The 19626-nt window shown below is 51.8% G+C and overlaps 1 protein-coding gene across 4 annotated transcripts in view; it reads left to right on the forward strand.

Moving 5' to 3' along the window:
* Nucleotides 1-347: 347 nt before the first annotated feature.
* Ndst1 (N-deacetylase and N-sulfotransferase 1) overlaps nucleotides 348-19626 on the forward strand; it is a 61105-nt gene continuing 41826 nt past the window's right edge. Inside the window, exon 1 of one of the 4 annotated variants that reach the window (XM_075968572.1) lies at nucleotides 348-510. The gene's annotated coding sequence lies outside the window, so the exon portion shown is untranslated. Of the gene's footprint in view, nucleotides 511-546; nucleotides 701-9895; nucleotides 10006-18585; nucleotides 18660-19626 lie in introns of those variants that run through there. The other 3 variants (XM_075968571.1, XM_075968575.1, XM_075968574.1) reach the window with 3 other exon arrangements.

The raw sequence follows: 19626 nt of genomic DNA on the forward strand, positions 1-19626 counted from the left end.
GAGGAACCCTGGAGGGTTGTCACAGGCCAGCGGGGCAGAACTCACAGCCCCAGGGCCCAGCCAGCGGTTCCAGGCCTGTAAGTCGCGGCGAGAACATGTCTTTGTGCCCCCCTCCTTCCCTCAGCCGCCTCTCCGACCCCCAGCGCCAGTCCCTCTCTGACCCCAAATAACTTGTTGGTTTCCCCAGGGCTTTGTTTGCTCGGGGTCATCGCCTCCGGGACACTGGCCGGGATGCACCGCCCTCGCGGGTCCCGCGTCTGACACCCCTCGGGCCCGGGCCCCCGCCCCCTACCCGCTCCGAGACCGGGGTCAAAGGCAGCCCGAGTCACGTGGTCGCCGAGCAGCACCGAATCGGCCGGGAGAGCAGAGGGAGAATCCGGGTGGAAGCGAGAAATCCAGCCCGGCTCGCAGCTCGCGGCGCCCGGTCCCGCCCCGGCGCCTGCCGGGCCCCCGCAGCGTGCGCGCCCCGCGCCACCAGATCGAGCCCCGCGCACGGCCACGGCGGGGGAGGTAGGCGCGGGCCGAGGGAGGCGGGCGGCCCGGCGGCCCTGTGCGCGCTCCCCACGGGCGGGGGTGCGGGCGCGGGCGCAGCGCGGCCAGCAAGGGGTTAAGCCGGCCCGCAGCCCGCCTCGCGCACGCCCGGGACCGGCGGCCGCGCGGCCACCCGCGCCGCTTCCCCGTGGCGCCCCGGCCGAGGCAGGTAAGGAGCCAGAGGGCCGGGCGGCCCGACTTCCCGGGCCGAGCGTTCGCCAGCCAGGCACGGCGTGCAGGCCGCGCTGGGGCCCGAGCGGCCCCGGTGCAAGTTTGGTGCGCGCGGGCGCCGGGCGGGCGGTGGGGAGGACAAAGGGGTGGGGGCCTCGCGGGGCCGGGCGGGCCGGGGTGCGGACCGAGCAGCGCGGCAGCTGTAGGTCACGGATAATGTCACCCACGAGGAATGCCCCCTCCCCCTCCGCGGCTCCCGAACAGGGGAAACTTTTGTCTGGCATGGGAGGGGGCTAGAGGCCGGGGGTGGGGGGGTGGGGAGGCGGCCGGACCGGTTTTCTCCCGGCCCTGAGCGGCCTGGTCCCTAACTCCCCTCCTCCCTCAGTTTCCCCCGGAGCTGGGACTCTAGCATTTGAACAGCACGAAGAAGGGACGCCTGTAGGACGCGGGGGTCTGGGAGCTGCCAGGAATCTGAGGACTCATCCATCACCTGGCTTTTATGTGCCAGGATCCCCACAGACCCTACATCCCTCTACTGGTCCTCCCTCCCGCCCCTAGAAGAGCTTGGGGGACATTCTGGGGCAATATTACCCTCTGGACTGAGGGTTAGACAGATCTGGGTGTTCGTCACTTCCCAGCTGTGTGACCTTGAGCAGATTCTTTCCCTTTTTAAGCCTCTGTTTCCTCACCTGTAAAATGGGTGTATCTGTCAGAGTGGGGGATGAAGCCAGGGTGTGGGAATCTCGGAAAATGTTGGCATGCTTATATTCAACAAGTGTTCGGTGCATATTGCTGTGTGCCAGGCACTAGGCTAGTTCACTCCTTTACACGGTGTCGTTCACAAAATTCTTCTACAAGACTGTTAGGCAGATGTTATAGAGGGGAAACTGAGGCATCGAATGGAAAACGTCAGGAGAGTAGGAAGTGGGAGCGGGATTTGCCCCTTCTCTCAGTCCTACATATGAACTACAGATCCCTACTAAGCCTGTTGGTATGACTGGGTTTATGGTTTCATTTTCAGTGGAATCATGTGAACTGCCTCTCTACCCCATCGTCCTTCCCCAGGTGAGGTGCCCTTCTACCTGGCACTTGCCTGGGTGAGGTCTTGTGCCCTTGCTCTTGTTAGTGTGGCAGCTGGAGCTGGAGGGGAGGTCGGTTGGAGCCTGTGATCAGAGAGAGCTTCATGATGGTCCAAGTTCCGTTGCTGGCTGGGTCCTGGGCGGAACGCTCTCCCAGTGTGGGTGGTGGTTCAGGGAGGAGTCTGACTCCCTGGCTCCAACTGGGGACAGCTGGTGGCTTTGTCAACAGACTTCCCCAGCACCCAGGAGACCTGCAGAGGCTTTTATCTCCCTTTAGAACTGTCACTTTGAGATCAACGGGGTAGGAGGTTGGGCTCAAGAGTTGAACCCCTGGGCAGATCAGGGATCTAAGGCCAAGGATTGATGTCCCAAATGTTTTAGGCTTCATGGCCAAACTAAGGGAGGCTTTGATACCTTAGCCTTAAAGGTCCTTGGAGCTAGTATGGAGGGTGAACTTGGAGCCAGCAAGATTGCAGAATCCTCACAGAGATGCTGGTCTTTGTTCTAGAGTCCAGCTAGCCCAGTACTGGTACCTCGTAGTCCCTGAGGAAAGACTTCCCCTAGTAACTGTGAAGAGTGGCTCAGATCCTCACTGGGTTTTCATGTGCTAGGTGGGCCCAGTCTTTGGCGGTGTGTGGGGGTAGGGTGGGGAGGGACATGATCACCAGTCAAGCTCTGATTGGAGGTTTTGAGCAATTACTTAAGAGATGGAATACAAATTGCTAATTAATGACATCTTAAAACATTGGACCGAGGGCTAGTGTGGTGGGTGTGGTGGGTTCCTGGGGGAGGGAGGTTTGTGCACAGGGCTCCAGCCGCTCCAAGGCCCTCCAGCTCAGAGTGTGGGATTCCCAAGGATTTGTAGGCTTTCCCTGGGCCCTGGGAATAGACAGCTCTCCCCAGCTGACATCACTATCAACTTGTAGGAACAAGAGTGGAAATTCCACCACTTAGCTCTGAAAGGCGGGAGATTAAGTAGAGGGCTGAAAGACCTGGAAAGGGTCCTAGGGGCTGGAGGCTGTCCCTTGTGTGGTCAGAGTTGCTCGGAGCAGAGAGGCCTCTGGGAAAGTCAACAGGTAAAGGAAGAAAGTCAGGGAGAAAGATAGAGAGGGAGAGGCTTCTGTCACAGGGGTGTGTGTAAGGGGTGTGCAGGGTGAGTCTTCAGACTGAGAGAAGAGGGAAGAAGAGGGAGAGCCTTCCATCACATGGGGTGTGCAAGGGGGAGTCTTCAGGCTGAGAGACGTGGACCGGAAGTAGCAGCACAGGAACCAACAGAAAATGTGAGAGATTGTCTCAGCAGCCCATAGCTCTCTTTCCTGGCCTTAGGGACCCGCCTTGCCTGTGCTCTGGGCCCATGTGTCTGTACTTTAGAACCAGAGCCAGACTTAGAAATCACTAGGGCTTGTGCAGACTTCTAGGTTGGAATTTGTTTTGAGTATGGCTTGAAATAACAGGGCTATTTGGAGGACATTCTTTGCTTGAGATGGGAAATTGGGTAATTTTTCAAATTCATATGGAAAATTTCTGTGGCCAGGGTGGCAGGGTACTTGCTGGGTTTTGACCAGGGAGGGCAGACGAGGATCAGAGGTGGGATGGTTGTGGAGCCGGGTGTGATAGGGTGATCAGCAGAAGATGGTGCCTGAAGGACAGGAAGGAAGAGCTTCCTGGTTGGTCATGTCGGCAAGGGTTCCCAGAGGAGGAAGCATCTGAGGGGTCAGGCCGTCAGAGAGGATGGTGGGCACCAGGCTGCACTGTGGGGGCTTACCAGCGTCCTGCTCCTGACTTAGGGTTTTATGTGGTAGCTGAGAAGACAGAAGGTTGTAAGCAGCTTGTTGAGATGGTCCCTGCTACTGTACTCTGCCAGGCATGGTGCCAGGCTCTTTACAGACACCCATTGACTTCTCACAATGCCCTGCAGAGTAGCTGGTCACCCCATCCTGCCCTATTTCTAGGTGGGGGAAATGGAGGCTCAGAGGGGTAGAGGCACTAGCAGTGCCGGAGTTTGAACCCGTACTGATCTGTCTATGTGGCACCGAGATGCTGTTCTCAGGATCGTTTTGGCCATGGACGGTGGCAGGAGTGACCGAGACTGGAAAACTCATTGACTGTCACCCTATGGAGCCGACCTGGTCGCCTCAGGCAGACTCAGGCGGGAAAGGGGCTACAGGATTTTGTAGCTGCCTCGGGGGCTGCGGGGGTTGGCCCAGGTTTAGGGAAGGACTTCAGCAAAATCTCTGCTTTTGAATCCTTGGAAAGCTCCCTAGGGGCAGATGCCATAGGCTGATCCTGGCCAAAGACAGCAGTAAGGTCACGCCCAGGGCATCTAACCTGAGAAGAGACTGCCTGAGGACAAGGGGAAGACCTCACTGCTAAGTGCCTGCAGGAGGAGTAGAGAGTCTTTAGAGGGTGTGGGAGAATGCACCCCCGGGTCAGGTTTGAATGACCACTTTCAGTTCCCTCTTTGCCTGAGAGCACAGAAGTTGGGTAGTGCTGAGCTCACTCTAGCCCCACTGTCCTCAGAGCTCTTCAAGTGGCCTTTCCTGTGCGCCTCAGGAAGTTGTAACACCCAGTGGCCTGCACAGCTCCTTGGGCCCCTGTGCTTTGAGGACACACCCACCCAGCCTTGCCTGCTTCTAATAATATTGATTTCTTTTCCCTTCCTCCCTGTCTCCTTCACACCCTCCCTTCCTCCATTCTTTCCTTCCTCCCTCCCTCCTTCTCTCCCTCCTACCCTCTCTTTCTCTCTTTCCCTCCCGCCTTTTCTCCTTTCCTTCCTTCATTTCCTTTCCTTTTTTTCTTTTTTAAAAAAATATTTTCTAACCTTTGTTTTTATTTTATGTGTGTGAGTGTTCTGCCTGCATATGTGTCTATATACCATGTATTTGTTGGATTTTAGGGGATGGGAGTTGCAGGCAGTTACTTCTGGAGCAAACCAGAACCTGGCCCGCAGGAATGCAAGAATTGGTTCTCTCCTAGAATTGGTTTTCTCCTATGGGCACACGCAGGGGTAGGTAAGGCTGGGTAATTCTGTGAGTTCAAGGTCAACCTGGTCTTGTGGCCGAGTTCCAAAACTAAGTCCTGACCTCCACACATGCCATAAACACACCCATTCCCACACTCTCACACAGTAAAACCAACCAACCCCCAGACTCCTATTTTGGAAAGGATGGTTGTTATGCAGCACCCAGCAGACAGGAGCTGTTTAAAGAAGCAGGTTGGAAAGTTCAGGTGAGGAAACTGAGTCCTAGCGGTAGGACAGCCTCATGGCCTGCAGTAGCTGTGGTTATATCTTGGAAGCCGACAGGATTTCCTCTCTTTGTTGATGCCTCTGCTTTCTGACTTCCTGCCTGTCATCCAAGTTAAAGGACTTAAGTCCCACTGGTCCAGTCTCCTCCAGGATGACCACACTGGATAGTGTCTAAAGCTTGTTCAGGTGGCCCTATGGCTGCTATCTTGACCCGTCTCATGAGCTAGGCTGTGGGCTTGGGACTTCCAGAAGGGCAAGGGGAATGGGTGGTGGCAGGGAGAGGTGATGGGAACAAGAAGGCGGGGACTTCACCTTAAGGGAGTAGTGAGGTCCAGGTCAAGTCAAGGCTACAAGCAAGACTGAGTACCAGAGAGGCTGGGGCCGGTCCCGCTGTATGGAGCCTGGGCAAGGGGACTGCAGTTGTCCTTGCCTTGAAGCATTTTAATTCAGACAGTGCAAGTTTTGGGTTACTTTTGATTATTGAGACTGGCATTGTTATTGATTGATTGAATGATTGATTGATTGTAGCACGATTAATAAAAACCCAGAGACAGATATTAGGGTTCAACCTGAAGGTAAGAAAAGCAAAAACAGTCAGCTACTGGCTCTTAGCTCTACCCCAGTCTGAAATGGCGATTCTGCCTCCAGGAATCTCAGAATGAGACTGTGTCTGAGAGCTGTCTCCTCCCTTTTTATATTCCTCTCTAGTGTTGGGTTTAAAGTTGTACACCACTACTGCCCACTTTCTGTGACAAACCAGTGTGGCTACTGGGATTAAAGGTGTGTGTCACCTCTGCCTGGTCTGTAAGGCTGACCAGTGGGGCTGTTTTACTCGCTGATCTTCAGACAAGTTTTATTTATTAAAATACGAATGAAATATCACTACAATTCATTTATTTTTTGAGTTTTTAAAGACGGTTTCTCTGTGTAATAGTCCTGGTTGTCTTGGAACTAACTCTGTAGCCCATGCTGGCATAGATTCACCTGCTTCTGTGTGCTGGGATTAAAGGCAAACACACCACCTCTGCCTGGCGATAGTTATTGATTTTGGAGACCGGGTCTTACTGTGTTGCCTGGCTGGCCTATAACTCTTTATATAGACCATGCTGGCTTCCAGCTCTGCCTTCCACGTGCTAGATTAAAGTTGTGTACCACCAAGCCAGCTTGATAGTTATTCTTGACTGAGGTGCTCACTTCCTTCTTATAACAGCAGTGGGAAATGGAGTTAGTATCACCTTTAAGCAGATATGGCAACCAAGGTTTAGAAGGGACCAGTGGCTCCACCTGGAGCTTAAACTCAGAATAACAGCCAGTGTTTGCTGATTCTCACGGCTGCTCTGGCCTTGTTCTGTGAAGCACTGATAGACAGATTGAAGAATAGATATACCAGAGGGGACTGACTCAACTATATAATAAGAAAACAACATATCACAGCAGGCCAAGATGGCAGTATTGTTTCTGGAGGGAGAAAGCTCCATATTTCTGGGAATGCAGCTCAGGGCTGAAGAGGTGGAGAGGCTCAGCAGGTAAAGAGCACTGGCTGCTCTTCCAGAGGAACCAGGTTCAATCTCCAGCATTCGCAGGGTGGCTCGCAACTATAATTTCAGTGCCAGGGGATTTGACTCCATTTTCTAGCCTTCATGGGCATTGTAAACAAGTAGTACACAGATATACATTCAGGCAAGCTCTCATGCACATAAAATAAAAATAAGTAAAATTAAAAAAAATTTCCAGAGTGCATGTAATTAATATGGTGGGTGGGGATTCTGGTCTTTCAGGCCTGAGATTTGGTTCCATGAGGCAAAGCCTGGATTCTCAGCACCCTCAGGCTGGCCAAGGACTAACTTGTCTGGACAGGTCTCTAGGTGGTGGAGGGTGGAGGCTTGTTGTAGTCTCACCTCTGGTTTGTACCCTCTGCTTTGCTTGCACATAGCTGCCTGCCCGGGCAGAGGCCAGTGAGAAGAGAATGTTGCCATAGCAGGTCTTTCACTCAGGTCCCTCTGCCTGCATGTCCTTCCTCCTGACACTTGTGGCACCCTGCCCCATGGTGTTATGGGAATGGAAGCAGCAGGCGCTCTCCCTGCTTCTCCTGCATCTGTATCACCTGGGAACTTAGGAAATGTGCAGGTGCTGCCTCCCTATCCAGACCCACTAAGTCAGACGCTGGGGCGCTGCAGCCCAGTAGTCTGTGTTCAGTCGCTCTCCAAATGGTTCTGATGCATGAGAACCACTGGATTAGGTCATTACAAGGTCAGTGCCTCTTTCTGTTTTCGGTTTACTCAGACTCACAGTATCCGGAGGAATCCAGGAAAGCCAGTTCCTTTCTATCTTATCCTTTTAGTGACCACTGGGCTAGGTCATTTAAGAAAATAAATGTGTCTTTCCTTCGGCTCCTGTTTTCAGCATATTCAGTTGTTCAAGTGGAACGACTGTAGGGGCCATGGAAATCCTACTTTTCTCTTTTTCTCTCCTTTCTTTCAAGAGGGGAGCGGGGGTGTCTCACTATCCTGACTGTGTACCCTGGCTAGTCTGATACTATGTAGGCCAGGCTGATTTGAATTTACAAAGATCCACCCCTTTTGCCTCCTGAGTGCTGTGATTAAAGGCATGTACTACTATGCCCTTGTTCTACCATGTTTCGAAGGAGTACCATTTTGGATGAATGCCCTTTACTCCAAGAAACAGTCTTATAAGAGCACTGGGGTATAGCTGAACCCTGTGAGTATAAGAAAGAATATTGAGACAATTTGAAGAGGACAGAGGTGGGAATAGGAAAAGTGAGGGAGAGATTGTGTTGGCTAGAATGGGTGCCAAGAGGCTGGGCAGAGTGGCACGCCTTTAATCCTAGTACTTGGGAGGCAGAGGCAGGAGGATCTGTGTGAGTTTGAGACCAGCTTGGTCTACATAGCGAGTTCCAGGACCACTAGAATGACACAGAGGAACACTGTCTCAAAAAACAAAACAAAACAAAACAAAACAAAACAAAACAAAACAAAAATGTGGGTGTTAGGAGCAAGCCAGCTGTGTTCTGTGCCTGGGCCAGGCCTGGGGTCAGAGAATGTGGGTCCTGCACTAGAGAATGCTGTGTGTTAGGGATGTAAGGGCATGCATCTGTATGAATCAGTGTCCACATGTGGGTCTGAGAAGCCTTAGCTATCACCAGTCAGTGGTTTTAAGCATCTCAATAACTCTAATGATGATTGTAATGGCTACTCGTATCTGTTGACAGTTTATCAATGCTTGCTAGACATTTACATGTCATCTCAGAAGCAATCTTCAGAATAACCCTCTAGATTAGGGAGGCACTGTAGTCACTTGTGTTTTATAGATGGAAGTACCTAGGCCATGCATAGCCAGAAGGACTAGATTTAGAAATGTTTGTTTATTCATTGAGACAGAGTCTCACTGTGTATGTCTGACTGGCATGGAACTCACAGAGATCTTCCTTCCTCTGCTCCCAATCGGGGCCCTTTACTACAGACATTGTTATTCTCAGTTCTGTCCATGAACTGCCTGAGTTCAAGGCCCCGGAGCAGGGTGAGAGGTTAAGTTTGAGAGAGAAAGTGGGTTTCCTTTGGTTTTGGTTGGAGAAGTGGGAGAGGTAAGTCAGTCTCCTAGGGGCTGGAAGGTGACTAAGCCATTATTAAGCACTTGCTGTTGTTCTATTAGAGGACCAGATCTCAACACCCTTGCAAACACCTCTAACTTCAGTTCCAAGGGATCTGAAGTCTGCTTCTGGTCTCTGTGTAAGGGAACACACACAAACACACACACACATACATGCACGCATGCACACATAAATAAAAATAAAATTTAAAAGTTTTCTATCATCTACCTTGTTCTTTCCTGCCTGTGTCGCAGTGTACTTGCTAGGAACCCCAGGATTTCCCTGGTGGCATAGGAACCTTTCATCTTAAGTTGAAGGACTAAGGCTCAAACAGGAGCAGGTGCTCACTCAGGCTGTTTGGGACGTCAGAGTCACTGTTAGGACCAGAGCTCAGAATTGTTACTGACCTTCCTAACCAGAGATGGCTTTTCTCCTTTAAACTGTCCTATCCATCTAGTCTTTGGCAGGCTGTATCGCCATATCCTCAGGGTGGCCTAGGGCAATTCTGGGAAGAGAGATGGGGGTGTCCTGGGAGACAGCTGCCAAGAAGGGGTGGGGCAGTTTCCATGAGGAAGATCACCAAGAAGCCCAAACTCCAGACGGAAACCAAATGTATTTTCTAGGTCCTGAGAGGATATTTGGAACAATGGCGGTAGGATGGGGGAAGCTGGACTGGAAAAAGGTTTCTTGATACCCTTAAAAAAAAAAGTTGAGTCTGTAGGTTTGACTTTTGTTTCTCTGAAGGACGTTTATGTAATTTCCTGAAGCAAGATCCAGAGCTCTGTGAAGTTGTTAGGCCTGTTGTTTATAGATTCAGGGCTTTGGAGCTGGGCAAGACTTCTATTAGGAAACCTCCCCATCTGACGAGCAGTTTGAGAGGTGGGAGCAGCTGTCAGAAGTGGCCCAGCAGGCAGCCCAGAACTTGGGCTAGAATGGGGTCTTCTTGGTCCTGCCATCCCTTAGATGTCTGATTTGTTGGAGATGGCAAGGGTCATGGTAGGGGTGGGCTTTGGAAACTCACTGCTGCTGGGGTTGGGAAGGCTATGCTGGATGGAGCTAGCTGAGACCACCCTGTCCAGATGCTGGACCTAGCCGTATACTGCCTACCCAGCAGCGAGGGACTCTGAGTCACACTCAGTGGGGCACAGAGTCACGGGCCATTGTGTGTCCTGATTCATTCTGTTCTCCCAGTTCTGCAGGAATGACTAGGTCCTGGCCCCAATCGTGCCCATAATTGTGAGTGAAGGGCTCAGTGCCTACAGATATCCCGCTACTCCTGATCTCCTGTCTAGGTGCTCTGTGGTCATGGTCCACCTGTTCTCCCCAGGACAGGGGTTTTGAGCCCCTGAAATCAGACGTGGAATTTGAAGGTATTTCTGTATACTGCTTTTCTCTCTTTTTAAAAAATTATTATTATTATTATTACCAATTTTATTGTATGGGTGTTTGCTCGCATATTTTGCTTGCTTGTATGTCTATGCACCACATGCATGCCTGGTATTTGTGGAATGCAGACCCTAGAACTGAAGTTAGGGATGCTTGTAAGCCGCCATGTGGATTCTGGGAACCGAATCTGGGTCCTCTAAGCATCTCTCTAGCCCCCATACTGTTTTTTTTGTTTTGTTTTGTTTTGTTTTGGTTTTTCGAGACAGGATTTCTCTGTAGCTTTGGAGCCTGTCCTGGAACTAGCTCTGTAGACTAGGCTGGCCTCGAACTCACAGAGATCTGCCTGTCTCTGCCTCCCGAGTGCTGGGATTAAAGGTGTACTCAACCACCGCCTGGCTTCTATTTTTTTTTTAAGATTTATTTACTTTATGTATATGGATGTTTTGCCTGCATGTATATCTGTCTGTCTGTACATCCCATGACACTACAGTTACAGATGGTTTTGAGCCACCATGTGGATGCTGGGAATTGAACTGACCTCTGAAAGAGCCATCTCTCCAGGCCTCTGTACTGTGTTCAAGTTAGAGTCCTGTCAGTTTTGGCAGACTGATAGAGGATAAGGTGTTCTTGTGATGAGCAAGGACCACATGCGCTATAGGCTGGGGAGAAGTGGCCATGTCACACTGATGTTTCAAGTGTGGTCACAGAAGTCACTGACAGGTGTGACGCCAGCTCCTCCAGTTAGGATCCGTATGATGACTGTGTTTCACATTCCTCGTGTATAAGCTGGCAATAGCAAGGATGCTTATCTGTTCAGTCAGGATATGCCTGGTACAAAACTGTCAGTTTGAGAGGAGTTTGGTACATGGCTGTCCTTGCTGCCGGTTTCTGGTTTGGCCTTCTAAATGCCTGCCCCGGGTCTGGGTCTTTTCCCTATCTCTGGGCTCACCTGGTGCCTGGGCCACAGCAAGGCTGTCGAGCTGCAGTGGGTAGGCAGTGAGGGTAGTCTTCTCTGCATTCTGGGCCTCCCAGCCCAGGCCCTCCCACACTGTGTCCTGAGGCAGGCTTATGTAACAACCTGGCCTGGCCAGGCAGGACATGATTCTCAACCTCATTTTGTCCCTCCATTGTCTCTTCTTCTCCCTTCCCCCACGGAGCTGTTGTTAGCTGGTTTCCTCAAGCTGCAGGTCTGAAATCGGACCCCTGCTATTCTTCCACCAATTGATTTAGTCTGATTGATTTCGTCTGCAGGTTTGTGGGGCGGGCAGCCAGCCCCTCCTTTCACTGTCCGGGGACTGTACTTGCTTTGGAGACTGGCAGGCACCTTGGATTTTTGTGTTTGTTGGCTCCTAAGCGGCATGGGTCCCTCGTGTGACCTGCCAGCCCCTAAGGCCGAGAGGTCCCAGTTCTGGATTCATTCCCTTTCTAAACATGCCCACCTCACCTTTCGGCCCAGCACCTCCCTGAGGCAGCCTTCCTGATCCAGAGAATCCGTCTTTCTGACAGGCCTCCACAGTGCCAGTCACAACTCCTGTGCTGAACTCTACGGTGAACTCAATACTGTGTTTTCTGCTCTTCTTAAGAGAACAGAGGTAAAAGCTGGCAGGCCACATGTACCCTATGGGCAGATTCTATTTGGTCCATGCCAGATATTGAGCTAGTAGTCAATAGGACATTCTATATTTAAAAAAAAAAAGTACTTCTTGCTTTACTGCAAAAACTGGAACATCAAGCTGGACGTAATGGTATATGCTATTAATCCCAGCATTTGGGAGGTAGAGGTGGGAGGACCAGGAGTTGAGCCAGTCTTGGTTATATGAGACTCTATCTTCCGACTTCCTGTGCTCCCCATTAGGAGACTGCAAACCTCAAGCCTGTGTTCTCCAGTGGCTCATGCTAGGGATAGGCCTGTGCCCGTTACTGGCCCTGCCTGCCGTTTCATGTGCTTTATAATCTTAGACTCCAGAGACATCTGAGTTTGCAACCCCGTCCTTCAGACAGGGTCTGCTTTCTCTCCCACTTGGCAGGGTGCTGCCTGCCTGTGTCCTGTGGCTCTTTGTGGGCAGTGAGGGTGTGGACTGTTCATATCTGTGTCCGGGAATGTGCTTAGGCTCAGGACTGTGCATACAAGGTTTATTGAATTTGTTTTCTGATTTTGTTTCTTTTGAGAAAAAATCTTATTGTTTAGCCCTGGATGGCCAGGAACTTTCCATGTAGATCAGGTTGGCCTCAAACTCACAGAGATCCACTTATCTCTGCTCCCAAGAGCTGGGATTAAAGGCGTAGGCTTTCATGCCAATGAAGATGCCCCTTCAAAGTGGTCTTTGCTGATAGATCACAATTATCCTGTAGACAAGAAAACTCTGGGAAACTTACAAGAATTGCCTATAGATTTCTGTCCCCTGCATCTGTTTAGGCTTTTCCTCCGAAAATACTCAGACACAGAGAGCTTCAGGCACACTTTGAGTACTAGTGTAGGGGTCTAGGGCTGGTAGAGGACCCCAGGATGACATTAACAGGGATATCTTTCCTACCCTACCCCTGGCTTCTCTTCCACCCTCTAGGCCAGCATGCAGGGCTCCTCCCTGTCGCTGTGGTTCTGAATACGTCTTGAGCAATTCAAGGATAGCACATTAGGCAGGTTTGTGGGGTGGGGTTGGCCCAGAGGACTTCACTTCACATGGGCTGGCAGCTCAGGAGAAGGGCACACTGAGAGATGTGCTCTGTCTGACCCAGAACGAGAAGAAGCTGAAGTCTAGCAGGTAGGTGCTGGGACTCTGCTCTCAGGCCTTGTAAGAAATGTCTGGTCTGCTGAGGGCCTGTGCCACACAGGCTGAGCCATTAGGTACAAGACCAAACAAGCCATTTACAACTGAGTGAACTGAGGTTCTATAGGGAGGGTCCCTCCGAATATTAGTCATGAGTGTATGAAAAGTTAGGCTGTAACCTCCACTCTTCTCTCTCCAAGCTAGGCTTTGCTTCTCTGTCCTCATCGCCCTCTGGACAGTTAGTGGCAGATCATTCAGTGGGGACAATCAGCTGATTGTCTGAGGAGAAGGTTAGTGCCTAGAAGACTGAGCAGAGCACCAGTACCCTGGAGGCATGAAATAGAATAGGTATGTGAGTGACCCCTCAAACATCCTGCATCCTGTTTCTTGGTTTTCCCTTGCACTGTCTCGATGGGCCAGCTGTCTGTGTGCCCACTTCTGCCTGGCACTGGCCTTGTGCTCTTTCTTCTGAGAACAAAGCTAATTTCTGACAGTCTGTCTGCTGACAAAGAAGGGCAGACAAGGCCCTGGCTTCCCCCTCCACCTGCTGAGAGCACCTGTGGGCTGTTGGGAAGGCCAGCGGCAGCCCTGTCAAGGCTCCTTCTGGCAGCCCAACTGTCAGGACCTAGAGCTCTTCTTCCCCAGGGGCCAAAAGTCTGTAGACAGACGGAAATGGAATATTGTTATCAGGGGTCACATGAAACCCTGGAGGTTTGTTCAGGCCCAGGTGTGGTACTACTTTTCAGGACCCAGAGACTAGATGTGTCTGGCTCAGGGACGTAGTATCACATTCTTATGAAGCATCTGCTTCATTTGGGCCTTTTTCTAGGAACTGACCCAACAGTGTGCAGAATAGCCCAGCACTCTGTTTTCATATCATGCCACCAGTAGGGCGGAATCAACAAACCAATCCATCGTGCCGAGTGACAAGAAATCCCTAGGAGGAGTAAAGTTGGCCTGAGGATAGCAGGTTGCTTGAAGGGCCAGGCTATGCCCCAGCAGTTGGGTGTCTCAGGAGGGAGGCAGGACGCTGCTGCAAGGTTGGGGAGGAGAATGCCTGGCGGAGGGAGCACCAAACCAAGTCTGGGGGTGGTGTGGGCACATACGAGGGGCAGTAAGGCAGAGGTCAGGCAGGAAGTGGGAGGGTGGGTGAGGAAGGGCTTTCTTGTCCCTTAAGAGGGAGGACTTTGCTGTTTAGATCTGAGTAAAGGGAAGCTGCTGAAGGGCTTGGGGTGGAGGACTGACCTGTTTAACTCTTCAGGCAGAGCAATCACGTAGCTACCTCCCATAGAGGAGCCAGGAAGGTCAGGGGGTATACAGGGTGATGCCAGGAGGAGCTCGTAGCCCCCAGATAAAGAATGATGGTGGCTCAGTGGTAGGGAGGGTAGGGGCATCGGGAGTGGCCTCTGGATTTATCTTGTAGATGAGCCGGCAGATTTGCTGAGGGATTAGCTGTGGATGGGAGAGGAAAGTGTTGCTGGCTGGAGGAACCGGAAGGAGGACCAGGAAGGCTGAGGACAAGCAGAATGGAAAGAGAAATGGTGATTTCTGGTCAGTTGTGTTGGGGTGTGGCATACACTGATGGAGGGTACCTGGGGACCCTGAGTGTTGTTGGGATGTGAGGTGTGCCCTGTCCTCCCCTGTTCCAAGAGTCTATCCTGAGACAAACACTTTCGCTCCCTCAGTTCTGTCTGCAGACCTGCCTTCCCCTTCCCCCTGACAAAGAGGATGCTAGGTCTTGGTAGAGAATCCTTTGCGTGGCATGCCTCATGTGAAGGAGTTTTGGTTTTGGTGGGTGGGCAGAGTTTGAAGGAGGCTCAGGCTCAGGCTCTGCTAGCCAGCCGCCCCTCGTCCCCTGCACTGCAGTGTTGTCCTGGCCTGGAGTTCCAAGGGTAGCCAGGAGCATTTGAGGAGGTAGCATAGTACAGTGATTAAGAATTTGGTCTTAGAGTCAGGCAAGTGGACAGTGAGTCCTTGCTCTGCTGCTTGACTGTGAGACTCTGGGAAAATGAAATGACATCTCTGACCCTCTGCTTTATCATCTGCGTAAACGGGCCGATGTAACCTGCTTCACGGGGTTACTCTGATGAAGTTAGTGAGGAGATGTGCAGAAGACACTTGGCAAAGATCTGATACCACACTCGATTAGAAGCATTAGCGATGACCTGTGTGATCCATCAGGATAAGAGGTTTTGCCTAGTAGGTTATGGGAACCGTGCAGTTTTTCAAACAAGAACACATTTACTTGTGGTTTGGTGGGGGCAGCTGTAGTTGCTGAGATTTGGGATGGTGGGGATCTGACTCGTTCCAGGGATTTCCCTTTGTCATTAAGTAAATTGAGATATGAGGAGACAAGACGCTTAAGCAAAGTCTCAGAAGGCCACCTTGCTGTCACCTCCTTTTGTTCCCACGTGTCTTGCTCAGAATCTTAGCAAGTCCCTGTTAACTTCTGCCTCAGATAAGAACAGGGCTGGCCCAGGTGAAAGGTCCTTGGCTCTGTTCCTTCCCCTGTACCTCTGTGCCCTCCCTAACTGAGGGTCTTTGTTGTGTTGGCATGGCAGCGCAGGTGTCCGGGAGGACAGTGGGAATTTTCCTAGGGACTTGTCTCTGCTGTTCAGTGGACAGCCTTGGGGAAACTTGAGTGAGAGGCTTGAGGGGTAGGTGACATTGAGGGGACTTAAGGGACATTCCAGACATTAAGTTAGGTGTGTCGGTATATATTTGCAGTGCTAAGTGCTCTAGAGGTTGAGGCAGGAGGATCACTTGTTCCTAGGAGTCCCAGTGTGGGTGTCACAGCATTTGAGGTCCACCTGGGCTATATAGTAAGACCTTGACTAAAACAACCAACTGTAAACAGGGCTGGTGGTGCGGTGGGGCAGGCTGGACTGGAGTGGCATTCCTCTGTGCACTTGGATGTGGCCTTGGCTCCTGGTCTGGGTCCAGGCAGGGTGCTGCCTGCTTCAGTGGAGCCATGGAGAGGTTGACAATGAATGGAATGTGGCCCCCTAAGAACCCCCACACACTTCACTGGCCCAGGCATGCTAGTTGAACCCTTTGCTTTGTAAGCCTTTTCCAGCAGTTGAGTTGTGCCAGGACAGCCAAGGACATTTCAAAGTCCCTGGGGCAACACTGGGCAGTGTTTGTTTTTTCTCAGGGTCCAAGGGTCTTTAGATCTGTGAGAAAGGATCTGGAGATAGTCCAGCAACTTTCCTTAGCATCTGGGTAAACTGAGGTAGAGAAAGCAAGACACTTGACCATGATCTCACATGCCCCCCTTCCATGTCTGTCACCTCCTTCTGTTCACGTGTCCCTTGCTCAGACTCTTGGCCTGATGCCCAGACAGACATTTATATCAGCCTCCCTCTTGTGGCTCCCCACGAGCTTTGTTTGTCCTCCTCTTATCATAATTTTGCCATGCCCTGCCAGGCACACGCACTACTTGATATGTCTGACCTCTTGTCCCGTTCTAGTGTCTGCTTGTGATGGAGCCTCCTAGACAGAGCTATGCAGTACAGAGGCCTAGGCCACAGGCTCTGGAGCCATACAGCCTGGGTTTGAGCCATTCGGCTCTTTTCTCCGTATGTAGCATTGCGGTGGCCATAATGATCCCCCCAAGCTTCAGCATCCCGTCTGCACAGTGAGATCAGCTCGGGCTTTAGCTTGCAGGGTTGCTGGGGGATGGGCAGCTCAGATGACAGGTGGTGTGCTGGCAAGACATAAGCTCTCACATGTGCTCATGGCTGTCACGAAGGCCAATTGGCTGGTGGGCTTGGCAAGTTGAGTGTGTGGTGGACTCAACTCTGCATAAGGAGGCAGAGGAGTGGGCTTTGAGTTTGCTATCTCCTATGTATCTTTAGGGGAAGTTGGATGTCCTTAAGAGTCCAGTTTCCTCCTTCTGAGGGTGGGGGAAGAAATCTTATGTTTTCCCAAAGCTGTCTTGTGATACCAAAGCAATGGTCTGAGGAAGTGTTGCCTCTGTGTGTGTGTGTGTGTGTGTGTGTGTGTGTGTGTGTGTGTGTGTGTGTGCTTCAAAAATGGCAGGTGTTGGCTGGTGGCAATGAGGACATTAACCATAGTGGTGGACAGCTGGCTGAGTGGCCAACTTGCAGAGTTCCCAGGGATTGCCCACTCCAGCTGCCTGTTCCCAACCACCTCGCACATTAGTTTCAGTGTTATGTACCAGGGATCATGGGAGGTGCAAAGATCCCCCGGCATTTCCCAGGACTTGGTGGGCTTGCCGTTAACTGTGGCTAGTGCCACAGAGTCAGGAATTAAGAGCCAAGACAGGCCGTGGTCTGAATGTCAGCTAAGTATTTTCCCCACTGGGAGTTTGAGCAGTTAGAACCAAAGTCTCCTCATTTGTGAAGCCAAGTCCTGAAGATGCAGAAGCTCAGCAGTTGGTATAGGTGTGGGCTGTGGTGTGCTGGGCCATTGTACCTTTAGGGGGGTGTGGTGGATGTCGGTTGTGCCTGCCCTTGAATCTCACAGTCGTGGGTCAAGAGCATCCATGAGTACAAACCATCTAGTACAGTTTCTTTTACAGATGAAAGAGAAAGCCTAAAAGGAGGAGGTGCTTGCCTGAGGTCCCAGGCTGGTTATTAAAAGCTGGGCCTCCAGTGAGGCACAGAGGAGCCGCCTTAACCCTTGCCTCTGCCAGCTGTCCCCACACCTTACTTGTTTCACTGAGCAGAGCCTTGGGACTAGTGCATGATGTATTTATCAGGAGCCTTTTGGGATACCTGGTGACCCTGTCTAGAATGCCCTCAGTCCCCTTCAAGTGGATTCTGACTGAAGTAGGTTTGGGTGCACCCTTTGTTCTGGTCTCTGCTCTCTAGAGAAGCCGGGTCCTCCTTTGCCAGGCCCTCCTCACCCTCTCTGCTAGCTGTGCCTCCTAGTGACTGCAGTGAGCCCCCTCATGCCCCAGGTTTATTGGCAGCAGGCCCTTGTCATGGTGACAAGCTCCAGCAAGTCTGAAGGGACAGACTGCTTTCATGTGGGCCTTCAGTAGCCGTCCTTCGTCTCAGCAGGCCTGTGTTGTGCTCACCAGGCCTTTAGGAGATTAGGGGCTTCTATGGCTCCAGCTTCCCCTCTTTTCTCTTCCGGAGGGAGTCGTTCTAGCCACTGGCTTTCCTCTGTACTGGCTTTAGGGCCTGTAGGCTTTTAGCATCCCCAGGGCTTTGACATCTTTTGGGCTGGCTGCTTTTAGGGCACTCCTGACAGTTCTCTAATTGCTGCCCATATGTTTGTTTTTGTAACCTAGGTTGATATCCATCTCTCCGTCCTCTTCCCTCTGTCTCCCAAGTGCCAAAACCCCAGGTGACTTAAGAGATGGCTAAGGCTGTTCATCCCTTGTAGGGGTTCCCAGGACCCCTGTTGTCATTGTGCCATGACTGAAAAGTTAGCCCAGTGTCGTCCTGGGCCCCCCACGTATGAGCACACCATTTTTTTGTTTCGATTGTTGCTCTTGAGCCTGAACCTCTGCCATTAATAAAGTGCTTTGTACTTTTTTTGGTGTCCTTTCAGAAGTCAAGTCCAGGTGGACACTTCTGAGTGTTTGCTGTCATGAAGCTATCCCCAGCTGGCCTGACCTTTCACAGCTTACGGTGTGACCAGAGCCAAGTTGCTGCTTTTCTCTGGGCCATGACTGTGTGCGAGCTTTGCAACTCTGGCATGTGGACAGTCACAGGGACTCTGACACCCTCTGTGCTTCGCCAGTCACCTTTCTTCCTCCTGTGTGGGGCGGGACAGTGGGAAGGGCCTGTCAGCTCAGCTAGGGCGGGGTCAGGTGCCAAAAGCCAACGTCATGGATACTTTGACTTCCAGATGGTACCAAGAGGGAGTATCAAGCTTTCCTCCTTTTCTCGAGACAGGTAGGGAAACAGGCTGGCAGGGGAGGTCATATGGGAAGTCAAGGTCCTTTGGAACCTAGTTTACATTTGTTGCTTGCATGAGTTCTATCCAGTTTTCACTGCCACCTTTCCTGAGAGGAACCAGAGAAGCTAGACTCTCCTAGGGTTGGGGACATGCTTTTCTTCTTGTATGGAGGGTACCTCCAGGTAGCTTCTACTTGCTGTGAGTGCCTGTGAGCCTTGCTGGACCTGGGAGGTCCAGGAGTCCAGGCTGGCCGCCCTGTAAGGGAGGTGGTGAGAGAACCAGAGGTTTCCTAGAGCAGGGTTCTCTAGGGTCATCTCCCTCCCTCCCTCCCTCCCTCCCTCCCTCCCTCCCTCCCTCCCTCCCTCCCCCCTTCCTCCCTCCTTTCCAGAAGGGAACTAGGCAGACAGCAGTACCATTTGTCCTGGCTCTGGGATTCGGTGCAGCTGTGTGAAGTGAGTGTGGAGCCCTGGAGAGGCACAGCCAGATGCAGAGCCTCGGAGCAGCCACTGCCTGAACTCCCGAAGCTCTCTGGTGTGTCCGGTCCTTCCTGCTCTGGTTCCCGTCTGTGTTGGCCTTCTTGGCCCTTTTGACTGTTGTCATCAGTCCCCTGCCTTGTCCATTCTGAGTGTGTGTTAATGTACAATGTGTGTGCGTGTGTGTGGGGCCAGGGTGTACAGCAGGCTTCTGAGCCTGGCATGGATTCTGTCTGTCAATAGTCAGGAGGAGAAGCAGGTTCCATGGGTGTCCTGATAACATGGCTGCCATAGGTAAGTAGCAGGGGCTGTCCTGGTGGATTGCTGAGGTGGAGGAGAAAGAGGAGTGGGAGGAGATGGTGAGGGATGTGTTCAGTTCTTCTGCAGCATCCTGGAATAGCTAGGGAGTCGACAGCAATACCTGAGGCAGGTAGACTCAGGAACTGAAGGTTTCCTTCAAGGCAGTGGGGATCCTGGAATGGTACTCAGT

Source organism: Microtus pennsylvanicus, chromosome 4, assembly GCF_037038515.1.
Source record: "Microtus pennsylvanicus isolate mMicPen1 chromosome 4, mMicPen1.hap1, whole genome shotgun sequence".
NCBI lineage: Eukaryota > Metazoa > Chordata > Mammalia > Rodentia > Cricetidae > Microtus > Microtus pennsylvanicus.